At 40.9% G+C, this 24,399-nt stretch overlaps 1 long non-coding RNA gene across 1 annotated transcript in view; it reads left to right on the top strand.

Annotated features, from left to right (window-relative positions):
* The window catches only part of LOC142827613 (uncharacterized), a 37,217-nt gene extending 14,866 nt beyond the window's left edge, over positions 1 to 22,351 (top strand). The window contains exon 4 of the long non-coding RNA XR_012902308.1: positions 21,291 to 22,351. This is a non-coding gene — a long non-coding RNA (uncharacterized LOC142827613). The remainder of the gene's footprint in view (positions 1 to 21,290) is intronic.
* Positions 22,352 to 24,399: the final 2,048 nt, after the last annotated feature.

Genomic DNA, 24,399 nt, shown 5'->3' with positions numbered 1-24,399 from the left:
CAGAACTACTGTGCCCTCCTGGCTTAGGAAAAGAATAAACAAGAGGATTAGAAATTAACCCACCCCGTCTCACGTCCCCTAGGCAGGGAATGAGCCTACATTAGGCCCCAGCTGGAGTATCATGTCCAGTTCTGGGTGCTACATTTCAGGAAGCTGGAGAAAGTCAACAGAAGACCAACACAAATGATGAAAGGTCTAGAGAACATGAGATATGAGGCAAGGCTGAAGAAATTGGCCTTGTTTACCTTGTAAAAGAGAAGACTGAAAAGGGACATGAAAACAGCTTTCAAGTAGCTAAAAGAGTATCATAAGGAAGAGGAAGAAAAATTGTTCTGCTTGGCCTCTGAGGTTAGGATGAGAAGCAATGGGCTTAAATTGTAGCAAAGGCGGTTTAGGTTGGACATTAGGAAAAACTTCCTGCCTGTCAGGGTGGTTAAGCACTGGAATAAATTGCCTAGTGAAATTATGGAATCTCCATCACTGGAGATATTTAAGACCAGGTTAGACTTTGGAAGCCCCAGGGGCCACACTGATACTTACAGATCATGCTGAGGGCCTCAACTTAAGTGTGGTTGCATATGCAAGCAAATATATACAAATAGCTTCTCTCACACTGACAGGCATGAATATAAAGATTAAGGCAAGACTACACAACACACAGGCCCCATTTAAGTCAGTTCTGCTGATATTAATAAAATACAATATTTCCCCGATTTCTACCCATGTGACAGCACTTTGCATGAGCAATGACAATCCAAGACTGTAACTACTAAAACACATCAACAGAAGATCATTACACTGACTACTTCTTTGTTTGGCTCCCACTCGCCGGCCACGTGTTGATCCCCGCAAACTCAAACTGCACAGCGGGTCGCAAACAAACTGGCCGGGGGCAGCATACCAAGTTATTAATAAATATTTCATAAACCTTTACCTTTTCTCTCTGCTGTCATGTCTCCTCTCCTTGCTCCATCATCTCCCCTGGTGTCTGCTGCCCCCCCAACTCCTCACCCTCCTCTGCTATCCTGACTCCTGCCCTTCTCAGGGTATGTCTACACTACAAAGTTAATTTGAACTAACAGACGTTAGTTCGAACTAGGTAAACCTCATTCCACGAGGACTAAGCCTAGTTCGAACATACTAGTTCGAATTAAGGGGTGTGTAGCCCCTTAATTTGAACTAGTGGGAGGCTAGCCCTCCCCAGCTTTCCCTGGTGGCCACTCTGGCCAACACCAGGGAAACTCGTATGCCCCACTCCCGGCCCCGGAGCCCTTAAAGGGGCACAGGCTGGCTACGGTGCCCATGCCAGGTGCAAGCCTGCCAGCACCCAGCCAGAAGACCCTGCACCTGGCATGACTCAGTCCAGCCACCCGATGCTCCCCAGCCCCCCCCCCCCCCCCTTCCCAGGACCAGGCTGGCGGCTCTCGGGAGCTTGCCCAGGACTGCAAGAGGCGGGCACCCGCCTGGTCTAGTGTGGACATCGTGGACCTCGTCCACGACCTCCGCACTAGGCACAGGAAAGTGGCCGTCTAGGGCAGGAGAGCTGCCAGCCTGGCCACCTAGGAGCAGGTGTGCATGAAAATCAAGGTGGTCCGCTGAGACCCCCGACCCAGAGCCCTGAGCTTACAATGGCCATCCTGGGTCAGACCAAAGGTCCATCTAGCCCAGTAAGCTGTCTGCCGACAGCGGCCAACCCTAGGGACCCTGGAGGGGATGGACCGAAGACAGTGACCAAGCCATTTGTCTCGTGCCATCTCTCTCCAGCCTTCCACAAACTTTGGGCAGGGACACCACTCTTACCCCCTGGCTAATACCACTCCATGGACCCAACCTCCATCACTTTATCTCACTTCTCTAAACTCTGTTCTAGTTCTAGCCTTCACAGCCTCCTGCAGCAAGGAGTTCCACAGGTTGATTATTTGCTTTGTGAAGAAGAACTTTCTGTTACTTGTTTGAAGCCTGCTACCCATTCCTTTCCTTTGTTGTCCTCTAGTCCTTCTATTATGGGAACTAATGAAGAACTTTTCTTTATGCACCCTCTCCACCCCACTCATGCTTTTATAGACCTCTATCCTATCCCCCCTCAGTCTCGTCTTTTCTAAATTGAAGAGTCCCAGTCTCTTTAGCCTCTCTTCATATGGGACCTCTTCCAAACCTCTCATCATTTTAGTTGCCCTCCCCTCTCCCAGCCTCTCTCTTCCCCTCTCCCACCTCCTTTTCCCAGTCTCCCCGAGTTTTGATCAATAAAGAGAGATTCTATTTTTGACCACATGTTTTCTTTATTTTGTACATCAGGAACGGGGGCTAGGGAAGGGTAAATGGAAGGAGGTGAGGGAGGAATGGGGCACGAGATCCCAATGGGGAGGACTGGGCTGGCTCTGCGGGCTTCTGGGGGTGGAAGCTCTCCTGCAGCCCCCCAATTACTGCCTCTCCCCAGATGGCAGCCTGCGGCAAGTGCAGCCGGTCTGATGGCCGAGTGCTGTGATGTGTCGAGTGTGGGCACTCAGGGCACTCCAAGACAGGACTGCTTTGCAAGTGGGACACCCCTGAGAACTGTCTGTCCGGGGTGGGGGTCGGGTCCCTTTAAGCAAAGCCCTCGGCTAGCCTGAGGCAGCATCTCCACGCTCTAAGTCCTCATCTGATGCCCTGCCGGCACTGCTTCCGGCCATCCTTAACCCCGGTTCAGGGTCCACTTAATGTAGACATGCTAGTTTGAATTAGCAAAACGCTAATTCGAACTAGTTTTTTAGTCTGGATCCGTTAGTTCAAATTAGCTTAGTTCGAATTAACTAATTCGAACTAAGTTAGTTCGAATTAGCACTGTAGTGTAGACATAGCCTCACTGCCCTCAGCCCTCCTGCGACCTGCTCCCCTCCACTAGCCATTCTCTCCCCCCTGTGCCCACTCCTCCAGTAGCCCCACTCTGCTCATGTGAACTACCCTTCCTCATCCCCTCTTCTAATACTTCCCTTGCCTTTCTTCTCTGGTGCTGGTCCCTCCCCTGCAGGTGTCTGCCCTTCTGCTTCACCCCCAAATACCCTGGCACCTGCACCTTCTCTTAGCCCTGCACCCTTCTGGTGCTTTCTCCTTCCCTTACTGCCCCTGCCCCCTTTGCCTTCTTTTTCCTTGATGCCCACCCCCTCTGCCCCCCATTCCGCTCCTGCCCCTCTGTGCCCTCACACATGCCTTGCTCCATCCCCACCTTTCTCATGCCCACCCCTTCTTTCAAGCCTTCTCCCAGCACCTCCCCCTCTAGCCACCAGTGCCCTTCCCCTCTCCCAGCATCACCCTGTTCCCTCTCCCACTGACACCTCCCCTCCTGCCCTTGGCCCCCTGGCATTTGTCTCTCCTGAACCCCTGTCTCTTGGTGCCTTCCCCTCCCCTCGCCCAAGCTCTTTCTCTTTCCAACTCTCCCCCTTCGCCCCCTACCTCTGCCCAAGCCCATTCCCATCCCTGCCTAAGCTTAAGCCCAAGCCCCTTCCCCCCACCCCGCCGCCGTTGCCGCCGCACAAGCCCATTCCCTACCTTCTGCCTTCCACATTGCGGTTGCAGAGGCTGAACCCGGAGCTAGTGAGGCCCCACAATGTGGCCTCCCAGGACTTTTAAAATCCCGGGCCGTGACATCACATCATGGCCTGGGCGTCCTCCCCACCCATGTGCAGTGCTGCACATAGGCAGCAGCAGGCTGCAAGGAGGAGCCTCGCATGGCAGGGGCTCAGGGGGATGCTCTGGGGGCGGGGTGGGAAGACACGTGGGAGAGCCAGCAGGGGGGGTCGGGGCCTGCTCTGGGCAGAGCTGGGAAAGAGACCCAGCTCCACATATTGGTGGAGCAGGACCCCCGGGTCTGTAACTCGCCGGCTCGCACTTCCGGGTTCAGGGGCGCGGGGCCCGATTCAACCGAATAGGTCAAATTGGCCTAAGGCCGGCCCTGCTGACAGTGCCCTCCCCAGAGTGCTTCTGGCAGCTCAAAGTCTGAGGCAGGTGCCAATCAGTGTGGATGTGCTGTTTCAAAACAATTCTAATTAATTTCAATGCTTCCTCATAATGGGAACACACTATTTCGATTTTGTTAAATTGGGAGTTATATCAAATTTAGTTATTTCAAAATATTTCCTAATGTAATATTTCCTAGAGATCCCTAAGAGCTCTGTCTTTTCTCTTTTGCCTGCTAATTTCACCTTCCCTTCAAGAAATGTTTTAATTATGCAAAGTCTCCCACCGTTTTCTCCTGTACCTATATATTGTCAACAGCCTGTATTTAATTGTTTCCAGCATTTAGAGTATAGTTTGTATGGATGTTACTACACAGATGAAGTTGTATATAAAGATAAATTGTAAAAGCTAATGTGAACATCTGTTAGCAAGGCAACGAAGGTTTTGGAGGTAAAACCCTGTGCATCTAAATCTGCTTACCTCAAGTGCAGAATGAATGTACACCATGCTCTTCGCTTTCGAAGAGTATGAGTAGTGTGCAGTTAAAACTTACTGCTTCATGCAGTCTTGATGCATGCACCTATTATAAATGTACTTTAAAAGCTCATAATGAAGAATTTTGAGGAGCATTATTGGCTGGCAGGCAGAAATTACTGTAGATAGGATAGAAAATGCAGATGCAAAAAATCAGATACTGTGCAAACACTCAGCTATGATGATTAAAACATTATTGACAATTCTACATAAGCAGAGTGAATAGAAAGAGTTGGGTGTTGAGAAGATTATTTTAAACAGATGATAGACTCCAAATATTAATCAGGCATTAGCAAGGAAATTAACTAATAAACAAGTATTTTTGAGAATGAACAATTCTTGGAAAAACATGCTTTAAGTCTGCAGCTGCAAATAAGACAAATTCCAAATATCCCCAGTAAATTTGGAAGTATTGCTTGAGAAGTGTCTGATTTCTGATCATATACCTTTTTAGATCTGTTTCAGCAATCCTCATACAGGCCAAATACACTAAACACAATTTATGTTTTGCTTCAAAGAAAATTAAATGTATCATACAGAAATATTCGATATAAAATGTCTAGGAGCAGTCATGCATATGGAAAAAAGCAGGAGAATATTGCATGGAAGTAGTGCTTGTGCACCCATGCAAATAACTAAATGTTTTGTTTGTAGGAATGCAATGATCAGAGAAATCTGTATGAACTAGATGAAGAGTTTTATAGTTCAGTTGTGCAGTTTATTTGAACTGTGTGTATTCAAAACTTGACGTGTGTGTGAGAGAAAGACACAGCATGGTGCTGTCTTTCTCTAGTTGTCTTTTATCACAGCATACACAGCCTACACTGCATGCGAATCCAAGTCATATACTACATAATGGTCCTGTGTGTTTCCTGTACCAAGGCTGGACAAAGGTATATGCATGTACATAGCATTATATCTGTGTTCATACTCTGCTGTGAGTACATAATATTGACCCTACCATTTTGGGGTGATATAACAGGGACATACTGTAGGAACCACTTCATAGTATGATATTGGTACCATCCCCTCCCCTCACACATTTGCCTATGACAATTCATGTTGCCCTTTGAAGACTTGTGCTGAAAAATTGGGTGGAAGACGTATAGCAATGACTGATACAATCTGTTTCTGCTCCTGCTCTTTATTGTGGTACAGACAGTTATTCAGTAAAGAGGGCACTCAGCGAGATGATGTATGGAATTTGGATAGCATTTTCTGGATTTCTGGGTCAATGGCAATTTATTCAGTTCACACCGAAGATCTGTTGAATGCTGGTATTGGTAATTGTTCTGTTGACAGTCTCATCTGGTGCAGGAAAACCAGTGCGGTGTGATAGGATCTCATCATTCTAGAAATCTGGGGTGAGTAGCAATGGCTTCAGAACTGAAGAGACAAACTTTCATGGAGCTATATGAGGAGCTTGAACCAAACTTCCAGTTCTAGAAAACTTGATTCAGGGGAGATATGTAGATTCAGAAGCAGGTTGTTATTGCCCTGTGGAAACTATCCACCACAGACAACTATAGGTCTGTTTCCAATCCCAGTGGGATTTGCAAAGTCTACTATAGGGGTTGAGGTCCTGCAGGTCTGTGGACAATTAACACTATTCTTTATCCAAGGTAGTTCCATTGAAAACCTCCAGAAATAATGGTAGAACATCTTGGTCATAAAGATTAAAAGTTGTTGTAACCTTACATGTTATAGTCCATATCTAGCTATTTGCTAGTTAGAAAATGGGGTGTCTTTTCCCAAAGAAAACATTGACTTTTTTTCTCAAACCCCAACATTTTCAGCTGAAAACTGAAAGTTTTCATTGGCAAAAATCAAAGAAAAACAATGCCGTTTTCCACAGTATATTCTAATGTTCTGTTCCAGGATAGTTTGACATGAAATATATAGTCAAACGTGCAGTCACTGTTGCTCATGGGAATTCTAGTTCATACCTTTATTCTCCCCCATGGTGTATTAGAGACTACGTTCATGTTCACTGCTATCTCACATCTTACTTACTCATTTAATGCATCATGGGAGATGTAGTGTGGCCAAGGAGCCTATTCCATAGAAAAAAATGGGGGCATGAGGCACTGCAGGGAAAAGGGCAATGTAGCTTAATACAAAAAAATCAAAACAACAATAAAACCCCCCAAAAACAACAAAAACAAAAAAAAATGTCAAAATAAAATGTCATCACTTCTAAGCAAAATTATTTTTATTTTGCTTTTCCTGGGATGTTCAATTTTTTCACCAGTCAGATTTTCTGTTTTCTATGAGGTGAAAACATGTATTAATTGGCCTTATTTTCTACAGTTTCTTCCTCTACAAGCTCATCTCTCTTCTCCCCCACAGCCTGAAACCCCAGTCCTTGGCTTCTGACAGCTGCATTGTGCTTGGCACAGCACTCAAAAAGGAAAAGTGGCTGTAAGTTGCCTTCTGATCCTTGGTGAGCTGGCTCATCTATAACTTGTCCTACAAAAAAGTTCTAACCTACACAGGTTTGTAACAGCTCCCAAAGGTGTATCTACACTGCATAGTTATTTCGAGATAACTAGCATTATATCGAAATAACAATGCAAGTGTCTAAACAGCCATTCCATTATTTCAAAATAATTTCAAAATAATGGATGGCGTATTCCAAAATCTGTAAACCTCATTCTATGAGGAATAATGCCTATTCTGAAATAGCTATTCTGAAATAAGGCGTGTGTAGACACTCCACTGCTGCTATAACCCCTCTCCAGGACCATGCTAAGTTGTTCCTTCCCAGTGCCTCCTGGGGCTCTTTGAGATAGCACATTTACATTAGGGAAGCCTGCCTCAGACTAATTTTGAGGCTTCCTTGCAGTATAGATGTGATATTTCAAAATAAGCTATTTTGGAATATCTACACATACCCCGAAGTGATATGACTGCCTGAACATGTGGCCTCCTTCCTGTCAATCCCGTTTCCTATTCTGAAACTGGGTGGGGCTGAAAGGTGCATGGGTCTATACTTGGCTATGCTAGTTCCATTTCATCTGCCCATTTCCCCAACATTAATGGAATCCTTAGATGAACAGATTTAAAGCCCATTTATGCTGCAGAAACAGATCAAGAGTCACAATGTGGGCCAGATTCTAGTTCAAAGTATCTTTCCTCTAATTTATGGATTTTCATATACTGGGACTTTCCTTCTATTACCAAAACTTCTTTCTGTGTTTTCCCCTCTGCTGGAGAACCTTTTTGTATACAGAAACCCTGTGAAGTCACACCAAAATCTAATGAGGATGTGACTATTCAGGTAAAAACACAGCTGTCTACATTACTAGTTAAGTCCATGTTTGGATTATTTTGACATCCAGTGCCATAGATATCCACTGTTCTAGTTCTTCCATAAACTCTTAGGAGTTAGGAGTGATTATTAATATTTTATTTTATTTATGTTTGTTCCTATGAGCTAGGGAGCTTGACAGGAAGAACGACACTTATTTGGGGAGCCTGAACAGTAAATTGTCAGTTTGCAGTTTGCTATTTACAATATAATATATAGGGGAAAAGTTGTCAAAGCATAATTGCTGGAAGACAGAGGAGATTGCATTTATACAAGCAGCCACATTCCAAGACTCAGTCTTAGAAGTTTCATTAAAACTACCATAGATTCTAATTACAATTACCTCACATTCCCTTTTACAAATAATAAAAAAGCATGTAATGCTGAATAAACATACTGGTGCTTTGTGGCTAACATCCATCAGACTGTTACATGAATCAGCATGCAGCTAAAACAGGTTTCCAAATAGAATATTTTAAAACATATCTTATAGGCTGGGAGAAATGATAGTAGAGAAAAAAAATCCTCTTATCGCTAATGCTTATCTCTCAAAACAAAAATTAAACCCAGTACATAGGGGAATTTGGAAAAGTGCCAGTGGAAAGGCTTTGTTTTTTGGGGGACTGAAGAGCAATATTTTTATGCTGCAGTTCTGCACTCTTGCTACTTGCCCATTTATTGTTTAACCGGTCTTTACCTGATTTGTTTGAACTGTAAGCCCTTTAGAGAAGGAAGACAGTTTCTCATTATGTCTGTATAATGCGTAGCACACAATGGGGCTTCAATTCCAAGTGGATATGTTGGGAGCTAGCAGTCAGAAGCTCATAATTATTTGAAGCAAGGGAGAAAAGTGCCAGCTGCATCATATCAACAAAGAGGCCCTCTTACCCTGGGGATTCTTGATGTGCACAAGAACATTAGACAAATGTCTGCTAGCAGGAGAACAAAGATTGCCTTGCTGGAGGATTAGGCTCCAACCATTGTTTTCCAATCAAAAGACAATGATAGGCACCTTGGAAAAAACTCAAACTTCAAGTTCCTATTTGAAAAATGTATGTGAGGAGAGGCTCACTTGAGGATCACAATGTTGTGTACCTATGGCGGTGACTTTAGCCTAAAAAAATAATGGCATTTGTCAATCACTGTTGACAAGTTGGGGATATTTTCCCTTCTTAGTTATACCATCTTAAATCCGGATTGACTTTACAAAGATATGGATTTTCACTAGTGAAAGTGGCATCAGAATCTGGTTCATGAATGGTTGTGGTAAAGAGAGAACTATCCTTTAGACAATGACAAAGACAAAAAAAAATAAAACAAAACAAAAACAACCAACCACCCAGAAATGCCAACCCAAGGTATTTATTCTATGATCAATGAAAATAAAAACTTCTGTTAAGGAGGATTAGTGAGATCACTTCTTAGCAATATCTAACTTATGGAACTTAATATTCTGAAGTGTTTTAGTTGATATAGGCAATTGTAAAATGACAGATTGATATGATTATATTATAATTACTAAAAGTGTTGTGAAGGTACACTAATAGTGTTAAAAGAATTCACATTTACAAAAGATTATTAATCAACAGTCTTAGAGCCTGACTTTTAGGGATATTGAACAATCTCTATAGGGTCAGAGGTAGCGTAGGTACACAAGTGTGGATGCACATAATCTCCTGAATTCAGGTGCTTAGAAATAACAATGCTAGTATAAGCTAGAGTGACCAGATAGCAAATATGAAAGATTGTGAAGAGGGGAAATAGGGACTTATATAAGACAAAACTCCTAATATCAGCATAAGGTGCTTCTCTGCAAACCTACTTGGAGGTACTCAATAATTCAGATGATATGACGTTAATAAAGATCTCATACCCTTGCTAATTTTATTTAGTACTTTACAAGTAGTCCTATGGATCTCAATAGAAGTATACAGAGCACAACATCTTACCGAATGTGAGTAAGGGTGGCACAGGATGTAGACTCTAGTTGATCATAAACTTTAAAAAACAACAATGGTGTTTTCAGGAAGATCACCAATGCATTGTAGATTCCTTAGGAAGTCAGTGATGTGTCAAAGATAGCTAGAAGTAGTGGTAGCAAAGGGTCGGAGGACAGAGTCCACACAGTTGGACAACCTGCCCATCAACTTGTATGAGTGAGCTGCATCTACCCTGACTGAATTTGAGGAAGTGGTTTTTACCCATGAAAGCTTATTCCCAAATAAATCCTTCTAGAGGTACAAAGGACTGAGAATTGTGTAGCAGCATGTTGTTAACAAGTATTCTAATTGACTGTAATTAAATGTAATGCAATTCAATTAAATTAAATGTACCCATTACAATTTAGAATATGTAATGAGAACAATACTTGTAAACAATGTCTTTTGTTTCCACAGAGAAAAGTAAAATAAACATTAAGATAACTCTTGGCCATTTTCCCCCCTCTAATGGTATATGAATCAAAGTTTACTTCTCAGCTGAACGAGGTTGTTTACCAAAGTAATATTGCTATGTCTCCAGTCACCCAAAAATTATGCTTGTGGATCCTGAGCTTTGAAAACTCTATAACCTAGAATCTAAATGAAATATCACCATGATTAAAAGATCTCAGCTAATTAGTGAAGTTAATCTGGCTGGGAAAAAGGATGAAAATGGATAATATAATTTAGAAAAACTATAGAAACTTTCAATTGTTTCAGTCAGCTGTGCAAACAATAACACACCTTAAATAGGTTTTGCTCCAGATTTGTGAGTCTCTAATGCAGAGATTAATGTACTGAACCAATTGTAACTCTTTATTCACATTTCCACAAATCTCTATTGGCTTTTAGACATGGAAACCTGGCTGTCCTCAGTCATCCAATAATTAAACAGCAGCCGAACTCTGAGGCACTACTGTTACCCCCTTCTACTGAATTAGTCCCAACCAATCAAAGCAATAAGTCCTGAAACAAATCAATGTTTTGAAAGCAAATTAATAAAATAAAACCCAAATCTGTACCCCTTGGAGAAAATGTAACCAGGAAACAGACATGGCTAGAGAGAGAGAGAGAAAGACTCCATCAAGTCTATTAGACACTTTGCCCTTGCTTTTGTACCAAAGATGCTCAGCCAATAGCGTGACTGAGCATTAGGTGGAACATTTCAGCTATATTTGGTAACATTACACTGCCAAATTAGGGTTAGATAATAGGAGGAATCTGATGCTGGCAGATTTGTCCTATGTGTAGTTGAAGGGGGAGCCTAACACCTTACAGCTGCTCTGAATAAGCAAAGGCATGCCCTAAGCAACTGTCTTCTTGCTTCACGAATTTGCGTGTTCTTGCTGCAACTTCTCAGTCTCCCTTGCTGGTCACTTACTCTTTTTTGATTAAGAAGATCAGCAATGGAGAGAGAACATGGAATGAGAATATGTCAGTGCTGCTCTATCAATCTAATGTTCTTTGGTGGTCTTCTTTCACTATGGTTTCTCTTTCCTTCCAGTTTTCCCAAATATGAGTTTCCTGTTAATCTTTATTGCATATTTATTTTGTGTGCCTGTTTTTTTTTTTTAAACTAAAATTTGTCAGCAATGGCAATGATAGCTTGCGATGTAATACTTCTTAGTCTGGATTTTAGGAACAGCATTGCTCAGATGAAATGAGTACTGGATCATCCAAAGTTCTTCCAAAACTTTCAAACTTTTGGGTAACATTGAGCTGTTTCAGATAAAGCCATGCTGGTCACTTTATATGACAATTAGGTCTAAGTGCTTTTAGAATCTCAGTAGTTCTAGCTAAATTTGTTACATATTTTGGATTCCTTTAAACCTTGAAATTCAGGGAACCTCAAAGAGCATGAACTCATAGAAATCTGCATTAATACCGTCACTGGAAATTTCAAATATATCTAATCCAGTTGTTAAGGGAATAATTTTAACTGCAGCATGCAATTTTAAATGGACAGTATACTGGCTAGCTGGATAGCTATCTCACAATAGTGGAACACTATAAACAAACAAATGTTAATTTCTTCAGAAAGGTCAACAATAACTGGCATACTGAGTATTTTTCCTTCTAAAATCGCTGTGATTTGATTTTTTTTTTCCTATTGAGGATGGAAGAGATTTTAAAAGAATAAATTAGTTTTTCCTCAGACTCTTGTAGTATGGGCATGCCATTAAGCTGGAGCTTGTATTTCAAATCTAAAATAACAAATGAAAATTCATTCATCTTGAAGCTGTACATTTGGTTTCTTTTTATTACATATTTTTTTTAACTACTACTTTTGTATACATAGATTTTTAAGGCCACAGAGTATCAAACCATTAAGATCTAGTTTGACAAAACCGGCAATACAACTGCACCCTGAATATCCTTCTCTAGCCCATTTGCGGTTGAATTCATGCATATTATTTCAAAGTAGAAGTTTTTATGTAATGATACCCCCTACCCCAGTGACAGAGGGGTCATCTTTTTAAATGATTAATTATCCTCAGTCAGTTAAAAATGCATCTTATTTCCCAGTTTGTACTTATAGCTTCAACTTTAGTTCAGGAATATAAGATAAAGACTAACTCCTAGTCTGCACAAGTATCCTAGGGTATGGCTACAAGGCAAAGTTATTTCAAAATAACAGGTATTATTTCGAAATAACTTTACTAGCATCTACACAGCCAAACTGCTCTTTCAAAATTAATTAGAAATACCAGAGCACTTATTTCAAATTTGGAAAACCTCATTCCAAGAGGAATAATGCCAAATTCGAAATAGCTATTTCGAAATAAGTGCTCTGTAGGCACTTATTTTGAAATAGGGGGCCTCCAGTCTTCCCAGGCTGCCCTGGTGGCCACTCCAGCCTCAGCCAAGAACACTCCTCTCCCTCCCCCCTCCCCGGAGCCCTTAGAGGGCTTGACTCTGGCCACAGTGCCTGTGCCAGCTTCAAGCCTACCAGCCCAGAGCCAGTAGTCATTGTCCCTGACCCAGTGGCCCAAAACATAAGCCAGCAAGCCACTGGCAGACAGCCCTCCATCGCTCCACAGGAGCAGTCTGCCAGGGCCCGGAGAAGGCGGGCACCTTCCTGCTCCAGGGTGGAGATCATGGACCTTATTCAGGTATATTTTATTTATTTTTATTTAAATATTTTTACCCCAACTTTCTATTTAAAATATTCAAGGCGGCTTACAAGAACAAACAAAAAAAATACAAATATATATAAAAATTTAAAATATGAGAATTTAAAATATGAGACCTCAGAGGGACATAAGCAGCTAAAAACATATGGATGCCCCCAATGTCCATGATCTCTGCACCAGATGGAGGAATGCGGCCGTCTATGGCAGGATAGCTGCCAGGCTGGCCACCAAAGGCCACATGCGAACCCAGGAGCAGGTTTGCATGAAAATCAAGTTGGTCCAGCGAGACCCCCACCCCTGAGTCATGAGCTTCCCCTCCCCCTTGCTTTCCCCTTCCAGCTCCCTCCTCCCAGGTTCCCCCCTCCCCTCTCCCACCCTCTCTTCTCCCCTCTCCGGCCTCTTTCCCCAGTCTCACCAGAGTTTCGTTCCCCCCTCCCAGTTTTGTTAAATAAGGACAGTTTGTGTTCATGAAAATACGTGTATTTTATTGACATCAGGAAAAGGGGTTAGAGAGGGGTAAGTGGATGGAGGTGATGGAGGAATGAGGCACAAGCCCCTAGTGGGGCAGACCAGGAAGGCTCGTTGTTCTACTCAGGGTGGAAGCTCTCCCGCAGGGCCTTCTGGATAGTGACAGCCCGCCCCCCCCCCCAATGGACCTTCTGGATGGCAGCCTGCAGAAAGTGCAGCCAGGCTCACAGCAACGCATCCACGAGAAGCACCAGAGTGCCCAGGGGCATTTCTGGCTCCATGTTGCAGAGTTCTGTGGTGTCCCAAGAGAGGGCAACCAGAGCATGCAGAGACAAAATGCTTTGCTGTCCCTCATTGAGGTAGGCAAGCAAGCAGAGAAAGCTGAGAACTGCCTCTCTGGGGGAATCCCTTTAAGCGCAGGCCTCAGGCAGCAGCCACAAAAAGTAACTGCTGACCTGATGCCCTGCCAGACCTGTTTCCGGCCAGCCTTAAATGCAATTCAGAGTCCACTCAGTGTGGATGCGCTATTTCAATATGCATTTTGCGTGTAGACACATTATTTCAAAATATCTTATTTCTAATTAACTATTTTGAAATTAGATATTTTCAAATAATGCTGTAGTGTAGACATACCCCTATATGTGACTCTATTCTCCTTAGCAGGCATCTGGAGACTGAATCTGCAGATAGCCTTTTCAGAAGAGGAAGGGGGCATCGGCACTGGCAGGGCTAAGGGGGAGAAGATATGTAGTACCATAGGTTGATGATTCCCAGCAGATTTGACAGTGTCCCAAAATATGCCAGAGATCAAGATGAAATGTAGTTAGTTCTAGGATATGGGAGCCACAATCATAATGTACAAAACCTTATTTTAGATTTTGTGTATGTTCTCAGTAGAAGGGTGCTCATTTAATTTTCAGACTGTGATGGTGTAATTGGTTAGGGAGAAAATGAACATTTTGTAAATACATAGTGAGCAGTCTCTCCTTTTAATGAATTAGGTTATAGATTCACCTGAACTGCAGTGCCTTAGTTGTTTAAGAGTTTAAGCCTGAATAGCCCAAATACAGCACACAGATGATGCAGTGGGGTAATGACCTCAAGGTTTTGAGGGGAAATATATAACATCTTAGTCATTCATTCTTCAATGGCTTATAAGCAGAGAGACAGTTAAATAAAATGCTTTGCCACAATGATATAAAGGTAAACCAATAGTCCATTGAATGTTAAGCTTTGACTGTGATGCCACTGGTGCTATGTGTGCTAAGATTATAGAAGGAAATATTACTCATTTCTCAACTTCCATTCAGCCTCATTCCCTCTGTCATTATGACAGTAAAGGAGGAAGCAGTACCATAGGGAGGAGGCCTAGCTCTGTGTCACTTGAAGGATTTTGGGTCTCTAATGATGACACTTGTGGAAGTAGAAGCGTAAAATGTAGAAGCCCATTGTTGAGACAGTGAGGTGATACCATTAACTCAAAAAAACGCATGTAGTCTGGGTTGAAAATGAGGCCCTTGGTAAGCAGTAGGACACACGTGTAGCTCAGGCAGAAATTAAGTGCTGACAGATGGAGGAGGAAGATAGACCCAAGCCACAGCTTGATTCAAAGTTGGGTTAGATGGGTACCAAAATCTGTATGCATCAATCTCCTTTTATAAAGGTATCTGGCCTACTTGTTTGGTATACAGCTATTAAATAAATAAATAAATAAATAAACGTAGGGCAGGTATCCTATGTTTATTTATTTATTTAATATCTTGATGTCAAACAAGTAGGCCAGATCCCTTTATAAAAGGAGATTGATACAAGCAGATTTTGGTACCCTACCATTATATCTAACCAATAATGGATGTTTCGTTACTTAAAATATTAACACTCAGATTAAACAATTTTAACTCCTCAACATTTTTATCTAAATATAAGTGTACAAAATATATATCCTCTACAAGTCCTGGTGTTTGTCCTTCTTTTTGAGTATCTTTCTTTCATATAGTTTTTTTGCACATTTTGCTCTGCATTCTGCCTTGTAGTAAACAAATACCTTTAAAAAAATGAAAAGGCGAATATATTGGCTATCCATTTCTATTCATCTTTTATATAGTTGTTTCCTAAGGCAGCCTCTTTACTGCTGAAATGTAATATTTTTGTTTCACGTACCTTTGTGTCTACTTAATGCCTTGGCAAGATTATTACTACTTCTGTATAGCTGCAGTTGGAACAGAAGAGGACTAAAGTACCTGGTCTCTCTTGCAGGTATCTGAATGAATGATGGTAGCTGCAATAAAGCTCTATAACATAGTGCAAAGCTCGTGCTGGTAATCTCTCTGAAAGCAGGGGCTGAACTATTTCTTGTTATCAGCCAGCTAAAAGGAGAGAGCTGCCCTGGGCATGGGTATGCTCACTCCAGGGCTATGTCTACACTCACAGCTTCTTGCGCAAGAACATCTTGCGCAAGTGTTCTTGTGCAAGAACTCTTGCGCAAGAAAACGTCCACACTGCCATGTGTGAGCTGTGCTTTTGCGCAAGAGCACTCATGGCAGTGTGCACGTTTTCTTGCGCAAGAAAGCTCTGATGGCTATTTTAGCCATAGGACTTTCTTGCACAAGAAATCCCTGCTGAGTGTTCACACTGCCCTCTTGTGCAAGAGCTCCTGCTCAAGAGGGCTTACACCTGTCAAAAAAGAGCATAGCTCTTGCGCAAGGAGCACCCTCTTACCACACCATACTGTAAATTTACTTGTGCAAGAGCGGGCGGGCAGTGTGGATGCTCTGCAAATTCTTGCGCAAGAACGGCCATACTTGCGCAAGAAGCCACGAGCATAGACATAGCCCAGTTGTTTAGCTCTGAAAGATAATTAACTGATGAAATACAGCTCATGCCAGGAGGAGAAAGGAATCCGAGGCTATGTAAATACAATTCAGCCAGGGCTAATGGAAAATCCGTGTTGGAATGGAATGTGGTGTACTGTAAGTCATGCTACCCCTAAATGTGGGAACTATAAAACATGACACCAGTGCTTGCAGGAGAGACGCCATCATTGTAAGAGGTCTCCGAGGAACAATCCTCCCCCCTTCCAGAGTTGAGTGAATTGAGCTGGGGGGGAGGGGTTAAAGGGCTTGAGTCAACCCGCTTCACACCTGCCAGGTGTGAGCTGTAAGACTGGCCCAACCTGCACCTTTCCCCCTTTGTTTTAAGGACAGACCTAAAGCAGACTCCATGAGGAGTCTTTTTGCTAGTCTAGTGGAAGATGGAATCCTTTGCCAGTCTAGGTGGTGGCTAAAGAGTTGAAATCACTGGTTTCGCTGGGAGCCAGACCCACTGCAGCTGTTGAACAGTGGAATGGCTGGTGGGAACCACTGGCAGGTGGCCAGTAGGAGCGGCATCAGGTGAGGAGTGGCGCAGCACGGCTGGTAGGAGCAGCGGTAGGTGAAGAGTGGCAGCAGGCGACCAGCAGCATGGCGTGGCCGGTAGGAGCGGTGGTAAGCGACCAGTGGAGCATCTGGTAGAGTGGAACAAGAGAGCTGGTAGAGCGTGGTGGAGTGGCTTGTGTCAAAGACTGCGGCAGAACCCTACGGAGAGGTGGGTCCATTAGTCTCAGACCATGTAAGGTGCCCCTATCTATCCCCCCACCTCCATTTCCACCCAGGTTGGGAGGTAAAACCCTGCATGTCAACTTTTGGACTCTGGGCGGCACTGACCAGGGACAGAGATTTCTGGGGTGTCGGACTTTGGGTGCTTCTTGGCTGGGGGGGGGCTTAGCTCAAGTTTGGGCTATGAACTCTGTTTGTGGTATTTTCCCAAGTTAATGCCGTATGACTTCTCTCTCTGTTTCATTTCATGTTTCTTTCCTACACTCAGATTCTGTGCTTGCAAATGGGGAAGCGTTGCCTCTCAGAGGCGCCCAGGGGTGTGTGAATTTCCCAGGATACTTGGTGGAGGCTCGAGCCGGTTCTGTGAGAGATGGACCCCTAGATATTGAACCCGGCCCTGGTAGCTGCCGGGCCTATCCGGCAGAAGGGTTACATCTCTAATGCAGACTTTCACACATAAAGTAGACTGTACAAATATTTTGACTTTATTTTTCTATTCAAATATCCAACCCAAATAAATCTTCTTCTTAACTCTCTAGCTCTGCAAATTTGCATCCTAAGAGTAGGTCTACACTGTGGTGCTATTTCGAGATACTTCTGGTATCCAAAAATAGCTATTCTGCATCTTTTAAGCAAGCCAGTCATTTCAAAATATAACTGGCTCACTATTTCGATGTCCCTATAAACCTCGTTCCATGAAGTTTAAGTGACATTTCAGAATAGTGCTATATCTACACTGCACCAATTTTTGAAGTAGCTCAAATTGCGTATCTTATTTCAAGATAAGGATGCAATGTAGATGAACCCTATGCAAAAGTCAGTCTTGTGAACTGTTGACTTTTTTTAATTGCAAGAGTGAAACGTATTCATAGCATAGAGAGAAGTTATAACATTTCTGTGGCATCTTTGATCTAAAAATATCCCAAAACACATTGGCTGTGTCTACATTGGCGCGATCTTGTGCAAAAGCGGCAGCTTTTGAGCAAAAACTTGCTGCCTCTTTACACTGGCCCCGAGTTCTTGTGCAAGAACACTGACATTCTAATGTGTGAAATCAGTGCTTCTTGTGCAAGAACTCTGATGCTCCCGCTCAGGAATAAGCCCTCTTGCACAACTGTTCTTGCACAAGAGGCCAGTGTAGACAGGCAACATGAATTTCTTGTGCAAGAAAGCCCTATGGTTAAAATGGCCATCAGAGCTTTCTTGCACAAGACAGCATCTACACTGGCATGGATGCTCTTGCACAAAGGCACATGCCAATGTAGACGCTCTCTTGCACAAATACTTTAACGCAAGAACTCTTGCTTTAAAGAGTATTTGCGCAAGATCATGCCAATGTAGACATAGCCATTATGTAGGAATGACTTTACTCATGAAGAATAAGCCACCTACCTGTGGTAGAACTAGACAAATTTTGGCTGTACATGGCAATGTTACTTAGAATCCTGCTCAGTTGTTAGCCTTGAGCAAGGGCTTCATTCAGTGAATGTCTTGACTAGAGAGCTCCCACTGACATGTTTATTTACTGTGAATTGGTGGTGGTGGTGGTGATGATGATGATCGGTGATCACTCAATGCCAATTAGTATCATCTTCCATGAGAGAGCAGGATTTTTTGCTAGTTGGAGTAATGGGTGCAAGATTTCTAGCCTAGCATATGAAATTTCTGTAGCAGTTCTGGTATTTCAGAATCTTCAAAAACCTCCTTTTCTCCATGCTTGGGGTACATAACATAAGAACAGCCATACTGAGTCAGACCAAAGGTCCATCTAGCCCAGTAGCCTGTCTGCTGACAGTGGCCAGCACCAGAGAGGGTGGACCGAAGACAATGATCAGCGATTTGTCTCCTGCCATTCTTCTCCATCCTCTGACAAACAGAGGCCAAGGACACCACTTCTATCCCCTGGCTAATAGCCTTTTATGGACCTACCCTCCATTAAATTATCTAGCTTCTCTTTAAACTCTGTTATAGTCCTAGCCTTCACAGCCTCCTCTGGCAAGGAGTTCCACAGGTTGACTACATGCTGTGTGAAGAAGAACTTTCTTTTATTAGTTCTAAACTTGCTACCCATTAATTTCATTTGGTGTCCTCTAGTTCTTCTATTATGGGAACTAATAAATAACGTTTCTTTATCAGCCCTCTCCACGCCACTCATGATTTTATATACCTCTATCATAACCCCCCTCAGTCTCCTCTTTTCTAAACTGAAAAGTCCCAGTTGCTTTAACCTCTCTTCATATGGTACCCATTCCAAACCCCTAGTGGAAAAATATCTGAAGCTCCAGGACAAAATTGGAATGAAGAAAAATAAGGCCTGTTCCTACTTTGCTTTATCTTTTACCTACAAGTTTGAGAGGTAGAAGGGTTTCAACCTTTGTCCAGAATTCATGGATGTAGTGCATCCTATGATAGTTTTCCTAAGCCAACAATGGATAATAAAAAAGCATATGTATGAGGATCTCTAGGAGTGAGCTTTGCACTGGGGATGCAAGTCCTTTCCTTCAGTTATTTTTAAATTGTCCTGGTGGAGTCATTTTTCTACTGAAAAATGGAAGGCGTTTAGATGTTAACTTTTTATAATGTTTTCCACAATTCCCCAAATATGTTTTCCCCATAACATTTGGAATACAAGCATACACAATATAACCAATTTTAAGCTGTCTGTGGCTAACAGAACTCCCACTGAAAGTTTAGCATGCACATTGATCACAGACTCAAGCAAATGAGAGATGTGTGGGAAAAATACATGGATTGGTATAGGTGTGTAATAAACACAAGGATATATTTTGCCCTTTTAATAGGCCACCCTATGAAGTCATTGTGAGATGAATGCAAGCTGATATAAGGACAAAAATGAACTCCATTAACTTGCTGAAATTTATATCTGTGATCTAATTCACTCTAGTCACTTTCCTAGCCTCACTCCCCTTTCCAGTTGGAAAAAAAATACAGTAGGGCAAGCTAGGGAAAACCAGAGGAGAAAATTATTTGAATGGGTCTCATTTAACTTATCTTCTAGGATTTATTGCTAGCTGCTAACAAATAACAAAGGATCTTGCAGACAAATCTGTATGGGCAGATCCTTATCTCTGATTTCAGTGGGACTCTGTATGCACAAGTGTTTGGTCATACAGATCCACTTGCAGTATTAGGATCTAAAAGTGTATTATAAGAAAATCAATATATCTTATTTCCTAAAGTTAGACAGCCTATGCAATATCATTCAAGTAGCCCAACATCAGTAGTATTTTTATATTTAAATCATTTGCTTCTGATACCCAACTTATTTTTGTAAGATTTTTTTTTTTTTGGCGTACCACATCTAACACAGAAAAAGCTTACTGCATAAAATATATCTGCAATTTGCTACTCTTCGAAGTTGAGACACATTCCACAGAGAATTTTTTCCAACAAAAAATGTTTTTGGATCTATTGCATGATGTACGACATTCATCAAAAATACTATGAACATTTTCTAAAGCTGCAAAATGGATTGGATCCAAAGGCAGCAATTATGCAATATAAAAATGCATTTTTATACTTCTAGTGTGTCTGATTATTAACAGAAAAAGGAAGGTTACAGTGGTAATAACTGCAGTACATCAGAATTTTTTATAGTATTCTCAGAATATTGCAGTACTATGTTAAAATAAACCAGTATGTTCAAGTTTTAAGTTCTTATTAAAAACAATTATTCCTAATCTAGTTTCTACAAAATGTAATTGTTTAATTCACTACTAGAAGTTAGCCAAAATATGCTTTGTAGACCAAAATCTTGTTTCCTTTTTTCATGTAGTTCTGTTTAAAGTCCACAAAGTGTCAAAAACATCTGTAAGGATAGAATCAGGACAAATGGGGGGCTTTGTTTGAATAAAATTATCAGAATTCAGTCCATATTAGTTTAATATGAAAGCTTTTTAAAAGTATTAAATATAAGAGTTGAAAAACTTGAATCAGATATCCTTTGGCTTCAGTGGAGCTATACCAGTTTATTTAAGCTGATATCCGTATTGCAATCTGTTGCTCAGATGGAGTGAATTAAAATCTCTGGATATTTGACATATATTCTAGAACTTTAATAATTGATTATCAGTAGGACATGTTTCTTGTGTATAGAGCTTAAAATTATTTCCTGATGTTGTTATGCAAGCATATAGTGGATTCTCTTATAAAAGTCAGTCGTTGCTATTTAAAAGAAAGTACTAGAAGAGAAATTTCAGAGAGGTAGCCATTTTAGTCTGTTTCAGCAAAAAACAATGTCTGGTGGAGTTTTAAAGACTAATACATTTATTAGGGTATTAGAGCATAAGTTTTCATGAGCTACAACTCATTTCCACAGATGCTGAGGAGAAAAAGAAAGACGAACAGAAACTTAAAAAAAATAGAGATTGGTGTGTGACCACAGTGCTAATTAAAGAAGAATGGATGTGAGTCATCTCCAAAAGTGGTGAGAAGGTGTAAGCACTTGGAAATGGAAAAATTGCCTAGTATAGTGTAAAAACCACTCCTTTACAAAGCACTATAAGTTACATTGATTGTTATTAAGAAAACAACTTCTGTAAAATAATAGTATCAGTGAAGAAGAATACTGATTATTGATTAACCCTGTATTTTTTATTTAAGTTTAGCCAAATTTAAATTTTAGATTTTTTTTGGCTATAATTTCAAGGGATAATATTGTTATTTACTTTGAAGCATTTTATATTACTTTAAATGTGCACAGATGCGAGACACTGTGGGGAAGTCAAACGATTATGCAATGACAGATGTTGAGATTAAAAAATAAAGCTTTTAAACAAATCACAAATTAATATGAAATGACAAAGTATATAAGGTAAACATCCTTAAAACCAACTCTTACATTCTCCATAAGTCTTTTTCTTTCACTATCCGCAATTTTTTATTATCAATGGAAATATTTTGTGTAGTTTGTTTGTGTGCAATGACGTTGTTATTTTCAGATAAACATCTAATCTTCCAAACCTAACTTGTATGGCACATAGAAGAAAACTTGATTATTTTCTTTCAAATTACTTTAAGAATGTCAGGTTCCCAGTCTAAGTTTACTGGTAAATTGGGTACCGAGTGATATGTGCAAATTCTGGCATTTAATGGTCACCGCTATATCAAAAACATCAGTACAGTTGTTATGATAAGAACTCAATACAATTTTTCTATTATACAGAAAATAAGTGTTTAGGCGGCCTACTTATCTTTTCTATTTTGTAATGCATTTATATTACTTTCAGTTTTAAAAGTGTGTGTGTGTGTGTGTGTATATACATACACACACACTTTAAATACAATGGAAAATAAGTGTGTATATATATAAAATAAAATCAATCTTGTATTGTATTAGAAGATTATTACGGTTTTCATTATCAATCTATTGACTCTGTAGCTTGCTATAAAAGGTTTAATTTAATTGAATATCCTGTTTATTCAGTTAACCAGAATAAATGTTTTACTATTTGTCTTTACTGATCTGAGGGGAAACAAGCATGCTGTTTTCTCATTTACCGCCTAACAATCATAGAAAGAGCCTAAAAGGCATCTTTAGGTGATGTCAGGATTAGACTGATTCTAAGCAATGACCTCAAGATGCTTTAATAATACAGGGCCATGTGATTTCAACAAAGTCAATTTTAGGAAATACGAAATCTGGCACGTGGCTATAGGCGAGATATTCGTAAAAGCTTTCTTTATGGAGTGATTGTCTTGAGAACCATGACACCTCACACTTTACAATCACAAGTTTTGGAATGGCCACTATAACAACAGCATATAGGGAACAGTAATACCAAGGGAAGGAAAAATTGTCTTTGGCTTGCTTTAAATAACATTTTGCAGTTGGAAGCAAAAAGGAGAAATGTCACTATGTGATCATTAACTTTTGGTGAGTTGCAAGACTTTGCAAGGTGACCTCCTCAAGATATTGCACAAAGTGATTTTAAAAATATTGCAAGGGTTTTCCCATTTACACTTAACATTGCTAATGTCATGTGACAATGGTAAGTAAAACAAAAACAAAAATTCAATGTCATACATAAAATTACATTAGTAATATTAAGTGTAAATGGGAAAACCCTTGCAATATTTTTAAAATCACTTTGTGCAATATCTTGAGGAGGTCACCTTGCAAAGTCTTGCAACTCACTAAAAGTTAATGACAAATTTTGAGTAAAGGCTAAGGTTCCTAGCAGCAAATTAGTCACGTATAAAAAAAAGATTGTAAAATTGTATTCTTTCTTATCACATTCCCACCCACAATCCAGGACATTTCCTAACAATCAAAGTTTGTGGAAGGGTGCTCTCAAGCATTACTGACTACCTCCATTGCCCAAAGAAAGAGACCCTTACTGGCATGTTCAAAACAGATTGAGACCAATAAACAATGACCTTACTTATAAAGGGGCGAAGTAGCTGAAGACAGTGAAGAGCTTCCTTTGCTAGTGTGCTATTTGAGGCAGGTAAAAACATTGACATTATTGATCTCAATCTGTTTTGAACATGCCAGTAAGGGTCTCTTTCTTTGGGCAATGGAGGTAATCAGTAATGCTTGAGAGCACCCTTCCACAAACTTTGATTGTTAGGAAATGTCCTGGATTGTGGGTGGGAATGTGATTTCCAGGCATCATGGGTAAAGTTTGTGACCTTTACTGGGCAGGGATTAGATTGGCAAATCCAGAAAATGACAAAATTGCTATGGACAGTTGATCAAAATATTTTTTTCCTACCATTTATATATAATCTCAAGGTCATTGTTTATTTTTAAATTGTAAGAAAGAATACAATTTTACAATATTTTTTTATACGTGACTAATTTGCTGCTAGGAGCCTTAGCATTTACTCACTGCAATGGTATGTAAGGGTGCATCTATACAGCACCCTTCTCTCGAAATAAGCTATGCGATTTGTGCTAAGCAAATTGCATAGCTTATTTCAATCTTATTTCCAAGTAGTCTGCTTAGAAATTTACAGCTGTCTACACAGTGCCAAATTTCAAAATACAATGCTATTCTGACAAGTCCCTTAACCCTCGTGGAACAAGGATTACAGGTATGCTGGAATAGCATGCCCATTATTTTAAAATAACAGGTGCATCTAAAGATGCAGAATTGCTATTTTTGGATACTTCCAGTTTCCTGAAATGACCCTGCTGTCTAGTCGTAGCCTAAGACATTAATTAATCTGACCACTAATCCTGCCAATGAACTTTGAGAACAAATCCCAACCTATCAGGAATCTTTTAGATTTTAATAAATGATAGGACTGCTTAACTGAATCTTTGTCTAAAAAAGTCAATATATATTTGTTTAAATAGATTGTATAGTGAGGAAACAATTTTGAACTTGTTAGTGGCCTTCCGAGAGGAGGAAGTACAAACTGAACACTTCTTGAAACTGCAAACTATATTATACTAAAATGGGTTTCATCTACATATAAAT

Source organism: Pelodiscus sinensis, chromosome 3 (genome assembly GCF_049634645.1).
Source record: "Pelodiscus sinensis isolate JC-2024 chromosome 3, ASM4963464v1, whole genome shotgun sequence".
In the NCBI taxonomy this organism is placed as follows: domain Eukaryota; kingdom Metazoa; phylum Chordata; order Testudines; family Trionychidae; genus Pelodiscus; species Pelodiscus sinensis.
Note: the sequence above shows the minus strand (reverse complement) of the source record. Positions and strands in the feature narration are given on the sequence as shown.